Genomic DNA, 18823 nt, shown 5'->3' with positions numbered 1-18823 from the left:
TTTTCCTATGGTGATGTCGAAAATTTTCCAGTATGAAATTGCCCACTGTTAGAAGAGGACCTACTGTTCATTTTAACTAAAGTACCTGTTGTCATGAGAATAAAACCCACCCATAAAAAAAGTTCTGCTTTGGGAGAAACAATGATGGAATGGTGCCAATTCACTGAGATTTAAAAACTACTGTCTAAATAAAGGATGAATGTGGCAATAACAAAAGATGTGGTTTTATTGTACAACACTGGGTCGATTTGGAGATGGATTTCAACTGTTATAAGAGATGTTAGACCCTGGGTTTCATGGGTCAGATTAGGCCCCTGGTTGCAAAATGTCAACCAAAGCAAGGAATGTTGCATGCTGGTGGCTGACACCTGTAATCCTAGTTACTCAGAAGGCTGAGATCTAAGGATTGCAAATTCGGACTCCATTAAAAGAAAACCCTCTTATATTTAATTAAAAAGCAAAAAGCCAAAATGGAGGCTGGGATGCCTAGCTTTTTTATTCTGCTTTGAGTTCATTCATGAGGCTAAGCAAGGAGTCTGAGTTACTCAGCTAAAGTGGTGTTGAGACATTTGCTACACAATGAGTCTAAAGATTGACTATGATCCTGTATTTCATTTCTCTCCCAAATACATCTCTGCTCCAGCTCTGTGGGCTTTCTGAAACAACTTTGGATCTTTGGGTGTTCAAGTTCCAAGTAGGGTGTTCAAGTTCCAAGTATTCTTCCAGGCTCACCTTACCTCTCTGCTTCATTCTGTCATATCCATAATCACCTTTCAGTGACATATATTTGAATACATGATTGCATTTTATGATATAGTTTGTTTTGCTAAAATACTACCAATCTCTTCTTCTGGTTTCTCTTCTTCAGGGGGTAAGTACTTCTCTTTTAGAAGAAAGTGGGATATTTGAGAACATGAACACACTGTTCTTTCTGAGCATAGATCTTTGACATCACAGACCTAAAGTATTGTTTCCATTTGGTTAAGCATATGACTGTGAAACAATGATCTGATGAAGAGAAGACTAGATGAAGGACTGTAGAAAAGGAGAAAAGCCAGGTCTTACAGCAAGAGAGTAACAATCATTTAGAAGCTGAGGATTATCCAGTCAAATGCAAAATTAAAGCATAAGAAAAAAAACTATATAATCCTTAAGCGAGGAAGGTATTTCAAATATAAAACTGAAACTAAATGAAAAAGATTACTTTGTTTTGAATGTCAGAAAACTGTCATCTACAGCTCAAGGACACTTGTGGATTCAGGTTTTGCTCTACTGTGCTTTTGCTTTATGTTCCAGAGTCCCAGAAGCTCCCCCAGCCTGTTAGCCTCTGGATTTCTTTAGCTAATGAGTCACCTGAAAAGTGACAAAAGGACTCTTCTTTTTGGCTCCTGTACTTGCTGTCCTTCCCTAATATTTGACTCTCCTGTGGTTCCTTCTGGTATAGAGATGGTACTGGCCTGAGATGATAATCCTTGGGTGTTTCATTATCCATTGTCAGGTCTCCTCTGTAAATTATTTAAGCTTTTTAACATGACACCCGTGGGTGTGCCACCTGTTTTCTGCTGTGATCTAGGCAGACACATCACAACCCAAAGAGCAAAGTGACCAGCTGGGAAAGAAAATGCAATGTGTATTACCAAAGAAGAGCTTACCTCAATTTTACAGGTATGGTACAATACAGTTACTTCAAACTATTATGAAAGTAAAAGATGAACATTTATGTTAAAAATCATGAACAAGTGAACAAAGTGGGATATACCACATCACGAGAAAATTCAGAAATAAATCTTGGAATATTTAAAGTACAGTGGAATTTTATCTTACATTACATAAAAGTTTCTAGAATATGCAAAATTAATATAGATTTTAGAGAACAGTTGGATAGGGAAGGGTCGGGAAGTTTGTGTCTGATTGTATGCATCGTATTCCAACCTGGGTTTTACAATCCTCTTTGCAGAGATCAGCATCTTTCATAATTAGGACTTTCATAATTAGCAATTAGTACTATTATTTCTTGTGCTAGATTTTGAGAACTTTCTGTACACACATTTCCAGATTGTTTAAGACTTTCAAGCCTGTGTGAGCTGCTATCTCACTAGACCTGAAATTTGCATTCCTTGCTGAGTAATGATTTCATAATATTTTTTAAAGCTCCAGCTCAGGGGCCCACAAGGACACCAAACAGAGGGACAACCAAGTTTACTACTGGCAAACAAACTATGCTGTGCCTTTCAAACCAGGCATGACACAATGCAATGCATATCTTGGAAAGTGGGAGATCTTTATAGGTCCAGGGGTTAGGCATGGAAGAACAGGGTTTACTATTTGCAACCGTTGTGGTTAGGTTTGGGCTCCAGGCATTCTGCTACTGCATCAGGAGGTGACTCGTGGGAGTTCATTGCAGTGAGAACTGGTCTAGTCCCATGATTTGTGGGAAAGGGTTGAGGATCTAGGAAGGAGGGTTAATGTGAAGTCAAAATGGAGGATAATATGATAAAAATTGTCATCTATTTCTTGATCATCATCTTTTCTTGGGAGATGATTTTTTTTCCTACTTGTTATTTTGATTCATTCTTTTGTTTCTTTTTCATTGACTTTTAAGAACATATTACATAACCTAGATAAAATTCTCAATGACTATTTTTACCACTCTATCATTTACCTTACTGTCTTATTTACTTAGCAGAGAATGCTAAAGCATAAAGGTTTTGATTTTGATAAATAATTTGCAAAATTTTATTTTTAAGTGTTTTCTGTCACCAAGTGTAATTCTTGTGTATTCTCCTAGAAAGTTTACAGATTTTCTTTCCCATTTAGATCTTTAGTCCTTTTGGAGTTAATCTGATGATTGATATACACTGAAGATTTGGGTCATTTTATTTTAAAAGGTTAGCCTCATGCTCCAGCAGCATTTTCTGAATAAACTTAACTTTCCCCACTGAATTTTCATGGCACATTTACCAGGAACGTTTCCAGGTTCTCTATTCTGTCCACTATACCAATATATCCATCCTTCAATTAAATTCTCCATTAAACCTTTTCACTATGTTTCATTTTGAGTAGCTTCTTGGTATTTTCTAAAGTTCACTGATTATTTCTGCTACATTGAACTCTAGTTAGGCCTTTCCAATTAATTTTTAATTCACACTACATATCTTTTTATCTTTGAGATATCACTTTGCATTTTACATAGATTTCTTTTTCTTTCAGCCTTACATGTCTTTTTTTTGTTGTTATGAGCGCTTCAGTTTAAGGTTAGCGCTCTACCACTTGGGCCACAGTTCCATTTCTATAATAAATTCACCATGTTTTCATTTTATTTTTTAATTTTTTGCCAGTCCTGAGGGTTGAACTGTGGGCCTAGGTGCTGTTTCTTGAACTTTTTCAAGGGTAGTGCTCTATCACTTCAGCCACAGTACCACTTCCAGCTTTCTCTGTGTATATGGTACCAAGGAATCAAACGCAGGGCTTTGTACATGCTAGGCAAGCACTCTACCAGTAGGCCGAACTCCCAGCACACATCTTAATAACAGCTCTTGGACACCTTAAAATAGTTTGTGTTTTACTAATTGTCCCTCATCTGCATTCTTAAGTCTATTTCTATAAATTTAAACTTGTCACATTTTCCTGATGTTCTACTTGTTCCTCTTTTTGTTTGAAAGAATGTGATGACTGACATTGGATTGTTGTGCTGCTAGATTTTATTGTATTTTTTTTCCTAAGAATGCTGAAGCTTTTACTAGTAGGGACTTTCTCTGTGTGCAGAAGGATTTCAAATCTTAGCAAGTTATTTTTGAGATTTATGTGTACATATGTAAAATAGCTATCACTATTTCCCTGCTAAGATATTACCACGAATGAATGTTCAAAGTATCTATTCTGGTTTCTTATCGGCTCGATTAGTAGTCATGTATGGTTCTTAGCTCTGCATGTGCTACCAACAAACTCGTTCTTTTAGCAGCTTCCTGCAGAGTTCACCTGATTATGTATGTACTCTTATTTATGCCCAGTCACAAGATAAATTCAATACCTATTTATGCTGTTCCCCTTCCACATTTACCTAACATATTGACTCTTTACACTCATCAGAATTTCAAGGGCTACTTAAGCAAATTATTGGAGCTTTATTTCTATTTCCTTTCTACATTTTATATCACAATTCTGGCTTCTCAGTCTTCCATACATGTGGCAATTCATGCATGACTAAGTGCTTAGCAGAAGATTGTGTGAAGATGTGTGTGAATAGATCTCATGTGGAGATCTCTTGAGTTTTTCCTCAGAAGTTCCTGCTTCTCTACTTCTTCAGTCTCCCAGTTTCCAATTATATTTGTCTCTACTGTCCTATACTTAGATTTCAGCTCAATAATTAAGCAAGACTTTTATGCATTGCCTGTTTGCTTCATTATAGACTAAATTGCTTCTGTGAGGGAACTGGTAGAATTTGGAACTTGGAATTTGGAAAAGTTGCTGGGCCTAGTTAATTGCTTAGATTCTTAGATTTTCCTTTTTCAAGGCACACGGTGCTATTGTACTGTAAACTGAAACCTAAAATATATTCATATGTGCTAAAATAGGTAGGACTAATATTCTAGAAATGGCCATACTGCCAAAAATCATCCACAGATTCAGCACAATCCCCATCAAAATCCCAATGATATTTTTTACTGAGCTAGAGGAAACAATCCAAAATTTCACATGGAAAAACAAAAGTCCTCAAATAGCTAAATCGAGTCTAAGCAAAAACAAAAGCAATGTGGGTAGTATCATATCCCAGACCTCAAGCTCTACTCAGAATTATAAACAAAAACAGCTTGATATTGGCACAAAAATAGACCTGAAGGTCAATGGAACAGATTACAAGACCCAGAGATACTTAGAGTGATCTGCTATTTGGTAAGGGAGCCAATATATGCAATGGAAGCAAGATAATCTCATCAATAATTGATGCTGAAAAAACTGGACATCCATATTCAGAAAACTAAAAGTAGATCTCTGTTTATTATCAGGCACTAAGAGCAACTCAAAGTGGATCAAAGGCCTCCAAGTCAGATGAGAAATCTTGAAATTACTGCAAGAGGGAATAAAAAATCAGAACTCACAGGGATGGGAAGAAACATTTGGAAAAGTCTCAGGGGCACAGCATTTGGGAGAAAGAGTTAACAAATGATTTAACACCAAAATCAGAAGTTTTTGGATAGCCAAGCACTAGTTGCTCATGCCTGTAATCCTAGCTACTCAGGAGGCTGAGATTTGAGGATCACAGTTCAAAACCAGCCCAGGCAGGAAAAGTCCCAGTGAGACTACTCTTAACTCCAATTAACCACTCAAAAATCAGAAGTGGCACTGTGGCTCAAGTGGTAGAGCACTAGCCTTGAGCATAAAAGGGTCAGGAACAGTGCCCAGCCCTGAGTTCCAGTCCCACAACTACCACCAAGAACAAGAACAGCAAAAGTTTCTGCACAGCAAAGGATGTAGTTACTAAACTAGAAAGACAGCCAATAGACTGAGAGAAGATCTTTAGTGGCAACACATCAAAGGCCTAATATCCAAAATATACAAGTAGCTCATGAAAATAACCTCTCCCAAAGCTAATAAACTAATCATTAAATAGGCAAAGGAGCTAAGGAGAGACTTCTCAGTAGATGGGATAAGAATGGTGGTGGGGGGGAGGGAAATGGGGACCAAGACATATGAAAGGGTATCAATGTATGGGAATTAATGCACCATCTATCTGGCAAATATCATGTAACCCTTCTATTAATTACAATAAAAAATATATGAAAAAAAGAATGTCAAAGAAACATATGAAGGAATGCTCAACATCCCTGTACCATAAAGGAAATGCAAAGCGAAACAATTTTGAGCTTCCATCTTACTCATTTTTTTAGGGTACAGTTTGCAGTTATTCCTTTTGTCTTTTTTTCTTCCCCTTTGGTTTATCCCCTGTTGTCACTATTTTTGATTTTGGTACCCTGGGTCTTTTTTGTTGTTTTCCTTTGGTCCCAGTACTGGAGCTTGAACTCAGGGCCTGGGTGCTACCTCTGAGCTTTGTCACTCAAGGCTACTGCTCTTGTCACTTGAGCCACACTTCTAGAGTTTTTTTATTTTGTTTTTTTTTTTGCCAGTCCTGGGCTTGAGCTCAGGGCCTGAGCACTGTCCTTGCACTTTCTCAAGGCTAGAGCTCTACCACTGGAGCCTCAGCACCACTTCTGGCTTTTTTTTTTGTATGTATGTGGTACCAAGGAATCGAACCCGGGTCTTTGGGCATGCTAGGCAAGCACTTTAACCACTAGGCCAAACTCCCAGCCCTCCCTGGGTCTTATATATACATTTATCTGATGTGAGGAAGGGGAGGGGAAAAACAGAATTGTGAGACAAAGGACAAAGGCTGAATCAATGAAATAGTGATATTCACTTCGTTGGAAATCAACTTTGCAACTTTGGTGGGAGGGTAGTGGGGAGGAGGGAAAGTGAGAGTAAATGAGGGAGGGGATAATGACGTTTTACAAGAAATGTTTACTTATGTAACTGTAACCCCTCTGTGCATCATCTGTACAATAAAATTTAAATATATGTATGTGTATATGTATATGTTTGGGGTGTTAAATGTAATGAGCTCTGATATACCTAAACAGGCAATGTGAATGGAGCAAGCATTCATTTCTTCTCTGATTTTTCACTTTTTCTTTTCTTCCCTAAAGCTTCAGTTTCCTCAGGTTTCCTATGGTTTCTAAAGATCAATACAACTATTGATCTTGTCATTGAGTTTCTGTATTCCACGAATTTTAATGAATTTTATCTAGATGTTAATTTGCTTGACACACTTGTAAATTTCTCACAAAGTATCTCTGACTTGTTTCCAAGTGATTTTGGGTTTCCTATTTGTCTGTTGGTGACATCTCTGCAAGTCCACTGTGGTCTATGAACATACTGTGTGTGATTTGTATTTTCTCAAATTAGTTCAGATATGTTTGATGGCCCTGCATATCATCTGCCATGAGGAATGCTTCAAGAGACTTAAAGGATATGTGTACTTTGCTGTTGTGGGGTAAGGTGCATCTCTGAAGAGTTTAATAAATGTCAATTCAATGAAGTTGACTGTACTATTGAAATCAACTCTAACCTTCCAGTTTTCCTGGATGCTTAATGTGTCAGTTACTGAAGGTGGGCACTGAAGTTGAGCTGTAACAGTAGGGTTTTCTATTTCTCATGGCACAATGTCTTCATTTGCCTCATCTATGGGGTCATTTGTTACTAGCTGCACACATATGTCTTTCTAGAGAACTAATACATTCATCATTGTTAGTGCCTTTTCTGATAAGATCCCTTTTTCTGATTTCTCTTCTAAGTTGCTATTCTTCAATAGACTTTGTGTCTATTGAAATAATTTCTTTTTACCCAGGAATTTGGGCATGCTAAGCAAGCATTCTACCACTTGGAGCCATGTCTCTAATTTTTGTTGTTTTTATGTTTTTTCTTTTGAGATATGGTCTCTTTAATTGTACTCTGGCTAGCTGTAAACTTGTATTTTCCTGTCTCTGTTTCCCAAGTATTGGAATTACAAGTGTACACTACCATGTCCAGCTTAGATTTCTTAGCCAGATATAGCATTTGATTTTGTTGTTTTATTCATTCTTCTATTATCTCTCTTTTACTTATTATATTTGCAATATTTGTGAAAGTGGACCTAACATGCTTATCCTGTTTATATTCATATTTTGCTTATTTTATGTAAAATGTTCAATATATGCTTCCCTCTGACTAGTGCATCTTACAATATGGTTCTTTTTTAAGTTTGATTTTATTGTAGAGGTGATGTACAAAAGAGTTACAGTTACATAATGTAATGAATGTATTTCTTTTTGAACAGTGTTACCCCTCCTTCATTTTCTCACACTTTTGCTCTCTGAGTCCCTTCCCTGCCAAGTCGTCTAGCTCATTTCCAGCACAGCATCCAATGAGTATTGCTGTTGCATTGTCCATGTGTTCCACTGTTTCTATGTGTTTCCTTCCTTCCACAAATCAGATAAAACTCCTGTACAAGGCAATGGGTACCAGTATCAGAAATAGAGATCATGGGGAATAAACCAGAGGAGAAAAAAAAAAGAAAGACAAAAGGAAAAAACCAAAACAGTACACTTAAAGAAGAAAACAAAACAAAAAAATAAAACAAAACACCTCCCTCATCCCTCAAAAACCTCTTTTTATATCATGGAGATCATTTCGTTTAGCATCATTCTATATGGCCATATGTACACTGTGCATATGTGCCCTGTGGCTTAGCATCTTCGCTCCTCTAGTGCTCTGTTACTTGAGCCTCAGCTACACTACCAGCTCTTTGGTGGATAATTGGAGGGAAGAATCTCACTAGCTTTCCTTCCCTGGTCTGGCTTCAATCCAAGGTATTTACTTCTCAGTAGCTAAGATTACAGGTGCGCAGCTTTGTTGTTGTTTTTTTTTTTAAAGGGACTCACTTTCACAGCTGTTTTAGATTCATAATAAAATTAAATGTCAATTATAGTTTTTCTATACGCCCCACATTTTTCACCTCACAGTGCCAGCACCACCTTTGATATCCCACAGAGAGTGATATGTTTATTAGAGCAGATGAAACTTGTTGAAAGATGATTATTGCCCCAACTTTAGAGTTTATGCTAGAGTTCACTCTTAAATGTGTTACTGTTTTCGACAAATGAATCTAACATTTGACATATGTCTATAATTGTGTAATCAATGCCTTAAGAAAATACTGTCTTAAAAAAAAAGAAAATACTGTCTTTCTTCCTTGTAGTCTTTGACAACCACCAATGCTGTTTGTGCCAGAATGTCTTATAAGTTGAACACAACCACATATTTCGACTAGCTTCTTTCACAGAGTAATATGCATTTAAGGTTATTGTATGCTTTATTCTGGTCAGGGTTAGCTCATTTCTTTTAGTGTTGAATGGCATTCTGATGTCTAATTGGAATGGAATTTATCAATCCATTTATTCATCAAGGACATCTGGCTTGCTTCTAAGTTCTAGCACTTTTGAATAAAATGACTGTAAATATCCATGTGTAGGTTTTGTGAATACATATTCAAATCAATTCAATACCAAGGAGTATAATTCATGGATTTTTTTTATTGTCAGGGTAATGTATAGAGGGGTTACAGTTAAATTCGCCAGGTAGTAGGTTTATTATTTCTCACACATTGATACCCTTCTCATGGTTTTTGTGCCCATTTCCCTTCCCTAACCCCTCCCAATCATCTTGTTTCCCCACTTCCCTTTTCTATTTCAAATAAACATATATAAAATATACCAGGTAACAAAGTCAGATATAGTAACAATATGAGATTAACCAAAGGGCTAAAAAAGAGAAGAGAAATAACATAGTAGATTAAGAACAACAATCACACAAGATAAGGCTCTTGTTTCCATATTCTAGAGTTCCTTTCATTTAGTCTCATCCTATATGACCTTATGTATCTAGGTTTTGAGCTATTGGAATCCATTGCTAGGAGAGTCCTAGGTGTGTACTAATTATTACAAATGAGGAAAACCATGGAGCCTAAGTTCCAAATTTATGGATTTTTAAAACAAAAGTAGTTTTCTACTCTTCAACAGTTCCAAGGTGCTTGATTTGGTTTTCATTCCTATTGGCTGTGATTGAGAGTTCTTGTTCCACATTTGTTTTTAGGCTTTTAAAAATTGTCATCTCCTTAGTGTTTCAGTGTTTGGTTCTCTAGTGATAGATTATATGAAGCCTCTTTTCACATTATTGTTTTATCTGTACATCTTCTTTGGTGAGTATCTCTTCGGGTATTTACAATATGTTTAAAAGGGAGGTTATTCACTGTTTAAGTTTTAAGGATGGTGTGTGTGTGTGTGTGTGTGTGTGTGTGTGTGTGTGTGTGTGTGTGTGATAGAACTTTATCAGATTTGTTTTGCAAAGACATTCTTCGAGGTTTTAAATTTTTTTAATTTATAATTTTTTTCCGGTCCTGGGCCTTGAACTCAGGGCCTAGGCACTGTCCTTGAATTTTCTCAAAGCTAATTCTCTACCATCTGAGCCACAGCACCACTCCCAGCTTTTCTGTATTTGTGGTGCCAAGGAATTGAACCCAGGGTTTTGTGAATTCTATACAAGCACTTTACTACTAGGCAATGCTCCCAGCCCCTAGATTTTTTCTTTAAACATACCTTCTCACTAAATTTCTCTCCTTCACTTTTGAAGGACAATTGTGCTGGATATAGGATTGCTACATTTTTGGGGGGGGGGGTCGTGGGGCTTGAGTGCTGCCCCTTAGCTTTTCAGCTCAAGACTGCCACCCAACCACTTGAGCCAAGCCACACTTCCGTTTTCTAGAGGTTAACTGGAGATAAGAGTCTTGGGTCCTTTTGTGCCCATGCTGACTTTGAACCTTGATCCTCAGATCACAGCTGATTAGCTAGGATTACAGACATGAGCCACTGTGCCCACCTTGTGCCACATTTTTATATAGTGTGTATATATGTGTATATATATGTGTGTGTATATATAATGTAAATTGTATATATAATATATAATGTACAGTGTATAGATATTAAAGCACCTTTTTTATTAGGCATTAGAAAAGCAATCTGAACTAATGTAATAATTAATCATATTTAACATGACAATTATTTGATACACTTGTTAAATACAAATGAAGACCTCATTCCTTCAAGCTTATCTGGTAACTACTCAAATGATATTAAAGTGATATGTCTTTGCTTATTTTCCCCTGCAGAGCATTTAGTTGATTAGAGATTGGATGTATATATTCTTTTTATATGCATTCTCTTTTTTATAAGTTTGCCTTCAAGAAGCACTTAAAGAGAGTCTTCTCTGAAGAAAAAACAAAAATGGTCTATAGACACATGAAGAAATGCTCAACATCTCTGGTCATAAAAGAAATGCAAATCAAAACAACGCTAAGATTCCACCTCATTCCAGTTAGAATGGCCAGGATCACGAAAACTAATAATAACAGATGCTGGAGGGGATGTGGCCATGAGGGATCACTACTACACTGTTGGTGGGAGTGCAAACTCGTTCACCCACTATGGAAAGCAGTATGGCAGTTCCTCACAAGACTAAACCCATCCAGAATCTAGGGCATACTAAATCCACTAGCACAACAATGTTTATTGCAGCACTATTCACCATAGCAAAGACATGGAACCAACCTAGAGGTCCCTCAGTTGATGAGTGGATCAACAAGATGTGGTATTTGTACACAATGAAATTCTATGCTGCTGTCAGAAAGAATGACATTGCCCCATTTGTTAGGAAATGGAAAGACTTAGAAAAAATCATATTAAGTGAAGTAAGCCAGACTCAAAGGAACTTAGGCTCAATGGGTTCCCTCATTTGTCATAATCAGTAGAAACCTTGGGCTCTACTAGCAGAGATCTGCAATAGAGCAAAACCTTGATACATAAGGCCATATAGTATGAAGCTAATTGAAAGGACCTCCAGGATATTGAAACAAAAGCCATATAACAAATGATTGTTGTCCTTAATGTACTATGTTATCTCTCATCTCCTTTGCTTTCCCTTGGGTATCTCATATTGTTATAGTATCTCACTTTGTTATCTGATATATTGAATTTATTTGTATTTGGTTATTTGAAATTTGATAGGGAAGGGGGAAAACAAAGTGGGGGGTTGGGGGGTGGGTAATGGGTACCAAGACAGGTGAAAGGGTATCAATGTATGTGAATTAATGCACCTTCTATCTGGCAAATATCATGTAACCCTTTCATTAATTACAATAAAAAAAGACTAAACATAGAGCTCCCCTATGACCCAGCAATTCCACTCCTTGGCATTTACCCAATCATCCAGAAACAAGGACATACTAAATCCACCAGCACAACAATGTTCATTGCAGCACTATTTACCATAGCAAAGACATGGAACCAACATAGATGTCTCTCAGTTGATGAGTGGATCAACAAGATGTGGTATTTGTACACAATGGAATTCTATGCTGCTGTCAGAAAGAATGACATTGCCCCATTTGTTAGGAAATGGAAAGACTTAGAAAAAATCATATTAAGTGAAGTAAGCCAGACTCAAAGGAACTTAGGCTCAATGGGTTCCCTCATTTGTCATAATCAGTAGAAACCTTGGGCTCTACTAGCAGAGATCTGCAATAGAGCAAAACCTTGATACATAAGGCCATATAGTATGAAGCTAATTGAAAGGACCTCCAGGATATTGAAACAAAAGCCATATAACAAATGATTGTTGTCCTTAATGTACTATGTTATCTCTCATCTCCTTTGCTTTCCCTTGGGTATCTCATATTGTTATAGTATCTCACTTTGTTATCTGATATATTGAATTTATTTGTATTTGGTTATTTGAAATTTGATAGGGAAGGGGGAAAACAAAGTAGGGGGTTGGGGGGTGGGTAATGGGTACCAAGACAGGTGAAAGGGTATCAATGTATGTGAATTAATGCACCTTCTATCTGGCAAATATCATGTAACCCTTTCATTAATTACAATAAAAAAAGACTAAACATAGAGCTCCCCTATGACCCAGCAATTCCACTCCTTGGCATTTACCCAATCATCCAGAAACAAGGACATACTAAATCCACCAGCACAACAATGTTCATTGCAGCACTATTTACCATAGCAAAGACATGGAACCAACATAGATGTCCCTCAGTTGATGAGTGGATCAACAAGATGTGGTATTTGTACACAATGGAATTCTATGCTGCTGTCAGAAAGAACGACATCGTCCCATTTGTTAGGAAATGGAAAGACTTAGAAAAAAATCATATTAAGTGAAGTAAGCCAGACTCAAAGGAACTTAGGCTCAATGGTTTCCCTCATTTGTCATAATCAGTAGAAAGCTTGGGCTCTCCTAGCAGAGATTTGCAATAGAGCAAAACCTTGATACAAAAGGCCATATAGTAGGACGCTGAATGAAAGGATCTCTAGGATATAGAAACATAAGCCATATAATGAATGATTGTTGTTCTTAAGGTACTATGTTATCTCTCTTCTCTTTTGCTGTCCCTTGGTTATCTCATATTGTTACAGTATCTCACTTTGTTACCTGATATATCAGATATATTTGTATTTGGTTATTTGAAATTGGATAGGGAAGGGGGAAAACAAGATGAGAGGTGGGGGTGGGGGGTAGGGCAATGGGGACTAAGACATGTGAAAGGGTATCAATGTATGGGAATTAATGCACCATCTATCTGGCAAATATCATGTAACCCTTCTATTAATTATAATAAAAATATATGAAAAAAGAGAATAAACATAGAGCTGCCCTATGACCCAGCAATCCAACTCTTGGGCATTTACCCAAATATCCAGAAACAAGGACATACTAAAGCCACTAGCACAATGATGTTCACTGCATCACTATTTACTACAGTGAAGATATGGAATCATCCCAGATGCCCCTCAGTAGATAAATGGCTCATGAAGATGTGGTACTTATACACAATGGAATTCTATGCTGCCATCAGAAAGAATGACATCATCCCATTTGTAAGGAAATGGAAAGACTTGGAAAAAAATATGTTAAGCGAAGTAAGCCACACCCAAAGGAACATAGGCTCCATGGTTTCCCTCATTTGTAATAATTAATAAACATCTAGGACATCTTCAGAGTGCTACTTTAAATGTTATCTAAAAAATGACACACATAAAGATTCTCTTCTTGAATACTTTTTGTTAAATTCATCATTTGAAATATGATGTAAAAATCAATGTTAATAAACTATTTAATAAAAAAAGGACAGTATGTACTGAATTTCTGTCAAGTTGTGTTTACAATATTGCAATGTAGCTGATTCTAAATGTTTTTAGGAATCACTTTTTGAGATACTGTACTTTTAAAAAATAAGTTAATCAACAACATAGTATAAAGCTAAAAATTATTGACTGTGACTGATGTTGGTGATTCATTCCTGTAATCATAGCTACTCAGGAGGATGATGATTTGAACACAGTCTGGTACGAAAATTCATAAGCTTCATATCTCCAATTAGCCACCAGGAAAAAGCCCCAAAATACAAACAAACAAACAAAAAAAACCCCACAGTGGTGTCTCAAGTGATAAAGCACTAGCCTTGAACAGGAAAACTAAGCAATATCACAAGGCCCTAAGTTCAAGACACAGTACAAACGTGTGGGCACACACACAAACACATACACACTTAATACTGACACCACCACAGTTCAGGAATTAGAGTTGCTTTTATCTTTTTTAATCAAAATGTGTAGATCATATGGCCATACATAACTTAAAGGCATGTTAAATGAAACAAAGTAAGCACAATCACCTGCATAATCTTACACCCATACATGAACAGAGTGAGAAAATATGGAATATACACACAATGGAATTTTACTAATCAATTAGGTAGAGCAATATTACATCATTTGCAAAGAAATGGACTAACATGAAAAAAAATTATGGTAGCCTAAGTCAGTCAGTCCTGGAGAAATAAAGGACACATTTCCTCTTATTTGTAGAAACTAGAACTAATTTATAAATGAATAAATATAAGCAAATGCACTGAGGTTGTCTGAAAATGTATACAAATATAGTAATTGAAATACAGCATTTCCAGGAAAGAAGTCCAATGGTGTAATTCCATAGAAAGACTCACAGTTGAACAAAATTAATACCAAGAAACTGGCACTTGAAAGGTGGGAATGGAGACAAGGAGAGAGATTATGGACAAAGGAAGAGAGGAAGGGGGAGGAATTTAGTTATAGTATTCAAGGCATATCCTACAAAATTAAGATAATTGAGAGAGGAGAAGTAGGATTGGAAAGGATAGAGGAGAACAATAAAGCAGTGACATATAAAATGGCTTTGTATTCATCAACTAACTTTTTGAAGCGTAACTCCTTTGTACAAATACTTTAAGATAAAAATGTAATTTATGCTGGGTGCTGGTGGCTCATGACCATTATCTCAGCTACACAGGAGTCTCAGATCTGAGGACTGTGGTTTGAAGCTTTCCTGGACAGGACAGTCCAAGATTCTCTTATTTCCAATTAATCACATAAAACTGGAAATGGAGCTGTGGCTTCAAGTGTTAAACATCAGCCTTGAGTGAAAAACCTCAGGGACATCACCAGGACCCGAGTTTCTGCCCCATGAACTACAAACAATTTTTTAAAGAAAGTACAATGCTTCTGAATATTCCAAATAAGTAATAAAAAGAATTTTAAACATCAACAACACAGCACTTCATGAAATCTTTTCAGGAAGTCCCATAAATATTTCATCACCAAAGAGCCTCTCAGTCAATATTTTATAATCACTATTTTACAACCAGTATTACTTAATCAATGAAATATTTCTTAACTATGCCATAGAGAATACAGTGTCCAAATGTCTCCAAATTAAAAATTGTATGCTCATAAATTATTCCCCCAAATTAAACTATTATTTGTATTTTCATCACATAAATTACTGTCCTACATATTCAAATCAAATTATACTCAAGAATAATATAAAACTAAGATCTTTATCCCAATATTCTCAGCTAAAAATATTTTCCTCTCTGAGTTATGGCCAAAAATAAACAAATAAAAAGAATGACTAAAGACATTGGGTTGATTCTTTATCATGTCTAACATTTTTCTTGACCCTAACTTCCTGGAGAACTTAGAATGTGTCAGAAATATTTTCTAATCAATAAGGTGTGGTGAAGGTATCATTGCTGTGATATGTAAATGAGAGCTAATTAATGAACATACTTTCTGATGATAGTGAAAATCCAGTGGTACCTAATAAAACTACCAAACTCTCTTCCTCTTGTAATCAATACTTCTGGGAGGTGAGCAACCAAGCAGCTGGAGGACTTCCACTCCCCACATCTAGATGAAGCTAGAGAGCTGTTGTATTTCTATAATGGCACTCTGCTTTAACACATTGCACCACTGCATACATATAAAGTGTCTGTAATCATACAGAGAACTCACATACATACATACATGCACACACATGAGAGTGGGGCCTAGTGGTAGAGTGCTTGCCTATCATGCACGAAGGCCCTGAGTTTGATTCCTTGGTGCAACATACACAGAAAAAGCTGTAAGTGTTGCAGTGGCTAAAATGGTAGAGGGCAAGCCTTGAGAATGCTCCAGAATAGTGCCTAGACCCTGAGTTCAAGACCTAGGACTGGGAAAAAGAAAAAGAAAACAAAATGGAAATAAAATAAAAGTAAATTAAAATGGAAGTGTCAAAATAATGAAAAGTCAATGTTTTGAAATCAAAAGTGACTCTTCCTTCCTTACTTCCTCCCTCCCTCCCTCCCTTCCTCCTTTCCTCCCCCTTCCTTCCTTGGAGCCTGCCTTCCTTCCTTCTTTCCTTCCTTCCTTCCTTCCTTCCTTCCTTCCTTCCTTCCTTCCTTCCTTCCTTCCTTCCTTCTTCCTTTTTTGATAGAAATCTTGAAGCAATTAAAGAGTATATATTTGAAGTAATGAAAGAAAAAAGAAACCTACAAACCAATAATATTATACACAGCAAAGCCATTATTCAAGAAGGTGAGATAATGATGTTCTAAGGTAAAAAACACCAGTGTAGCTGCCTTCCAAGGGTGTATAGGAGTCCTTCTAGATGAAGCAAAATATAAGGACTACACTGATAACAGAAGAAACTACGAAATTCATTGTTGAAGATCAAGCTACAGATAAATGTAGCATGCTATTGTAACAAAATTGTGGATAAATCACTTGAATTCTAGTATAAAAATTAAAAAGCATAAGCAAATAAAATTGTGTTTATGACAATGCACTGTAAATAGATGTAAATTTTAACATCAATAACATAATACAGGGGTGGAGGGGAGGGTTAAATATTTAGATTTAATTGGTAAATGAAGTTGTTATCAAGTTACAATAGACCATATTAACAATTTTTTTTGTAAAGCCCATACATTCTCTCATAAGATAGGGGGAAAAGTAAGAAAATCTACAGAATTTACTTTATCTAGATAGGATTTTTAAAATCAGGTTTTTAATATTAATTGTGAAGCTACAAGAAAAAGAAATCTCCTCCTTCCACAAGTTGAATGTCAATTCAGGGCTTAATGTAAAAATGTCCATCCTGTTAAGTAAATATCTGTATATTTGATGTCACCATGCAGTTTATTTATTCACTTGCAATTTCATCGTAAATGTCACAGTAGGAAGTTGAATAAGCCGTTTCCTATTGTAAGTTTTCTTAATGCATCAAAAAGCATAGATGAATTTTCCCTTCCCCACAGCAGTACTTCTGTTTGCCCTCGGATGTGTGGGAGTCTGAGCAACTACCCTTAGTCTGTGTGCTTGTATTTAACTTTTGCGTAGAGATGTGCAACAACTATTATGGTCTGTGGATTTTGTGTTCATCTTTGAGGTGAAATTAGAGTAAGCAATTAACCCCCTTGCATGTATTGGCCTCTCACAGAAACCCTGTGTCCTTCCAAGCCAGCTGAGGTATCCCTCACGATTTTCTCTTGGGAAACCTTAATTTAATCTAAGCATTATCAGATCAAAGACTTGGTTGGTTTTATGGGTTTCTACTTTGAAACATAATCATTGAAGTGTATCCAGCAAGCTGTGGTACACAAAGGAATCTTGCTGTGATATTACCAAGAGCTTTTATTTAAAACAAGCTGGGAAAAGTTCTGGGCTGCAATAAGCATTTTGACTGCCAAAGTCTAGGAAGAAATTAAGTAACAATATGCACAATTGATTTAACAGATTAAAGTCCAGGGCAGGATTTTTCTGCTTAAATTTCTTTTCTACTTGGATTCTTAGGGAGAGCTGCAAAAATGGAATATTTTAGATGAACATATTTCAGTCGTTAAATACCACTCCATGAAAAAATCTAAATATTTGATATGAAACACTGCCTTTAAATACCCATATATATTCATTCTTCTACCTTTTCTTCTCCATTCTCACTTTCTTTCATTTCCATTCTCTTCCATCTTTTCTCTTTCTTTGTGGAAAAGTTAACCATTTTGAAATGTAGCTTGTTGGGATACTTAGTGTATTAAGTTCCAGTTTGTCTTGAACATCAACATCTATAAATTCTTTTTTTAAGCAAGGAGTCTTGTACCCTTAGCTATTTTTACGAATTTTCCAAAGAAGTTTTAGAAATGTTTGTCTTATTAAAATGAAATAAAATGAGCATTTCATGAGCACGCTGAATGAATGTGGCCTCTGACACCATCTTGTTTTACTCTCAGTTCAGTACATGATCTGAGGCTGTCTGTCAGTGTCTAAATCTCTGAAGGAAACCTCTGGGGTTGAGAAAATGATTGGTTTGTTCTTGAGGGTTGGGTCATAGTTGACAAATCTGTTCTGTTTTGTCTTTTAGAAGAAAGTAAATATAAACCATCACATGTGGGACTTAAAATAATACATAAAAGCAATTCATAAGCTGTAATTATCATCCTGCGTGAGGATTATCATTATGCTGTTATTGGTGATTTGTATGTTTTTCAGGGACAGATGAGGAACATTATTAGGGATATCCACTTTAAAATGCCAAAATCACACCCACGTGGTGCCACTAGCTCATGTCTGTAATCCTAGATTGGAGGAGCTGGGTTCAAAGTCAGATTGGGCTGGAAAGTCCATGAGGCACTTATCTCCAATTAGCCATCAAAACAATGGAAGTGGAACCATGGCTCAAGTGGTTGCTTACTCACTTGCCTTGAGCACCAAAGTTCAGGACAGCACCTAGACCTTGAGTTCCTGCTCAATACCGGTACCCAAAAAAAGAAAAGAGGAAAACCAACCATCAGAATGCTTGTTTGTTTGGTACT

This window comes from Megascapheus bottae, chromosome 19 (genome assembly GCF_031878675.1).
Source record: "Megascapheus bottae isolate mThoBot1 chromosome 19, mThoBot2.hap1, whole genome shotgun sequence".
Taxonomy (NCBI): Eukaryota; Metazoa; Chordata; class Mammalia; order Rodentia; family Geomyidae; genus Megascapheus; species Megascapheus bottae.
The sequence above is the reverse complement of the archived record's forward strand: the minus strand, read 5'-3'. Positions refer to the sequence as shown.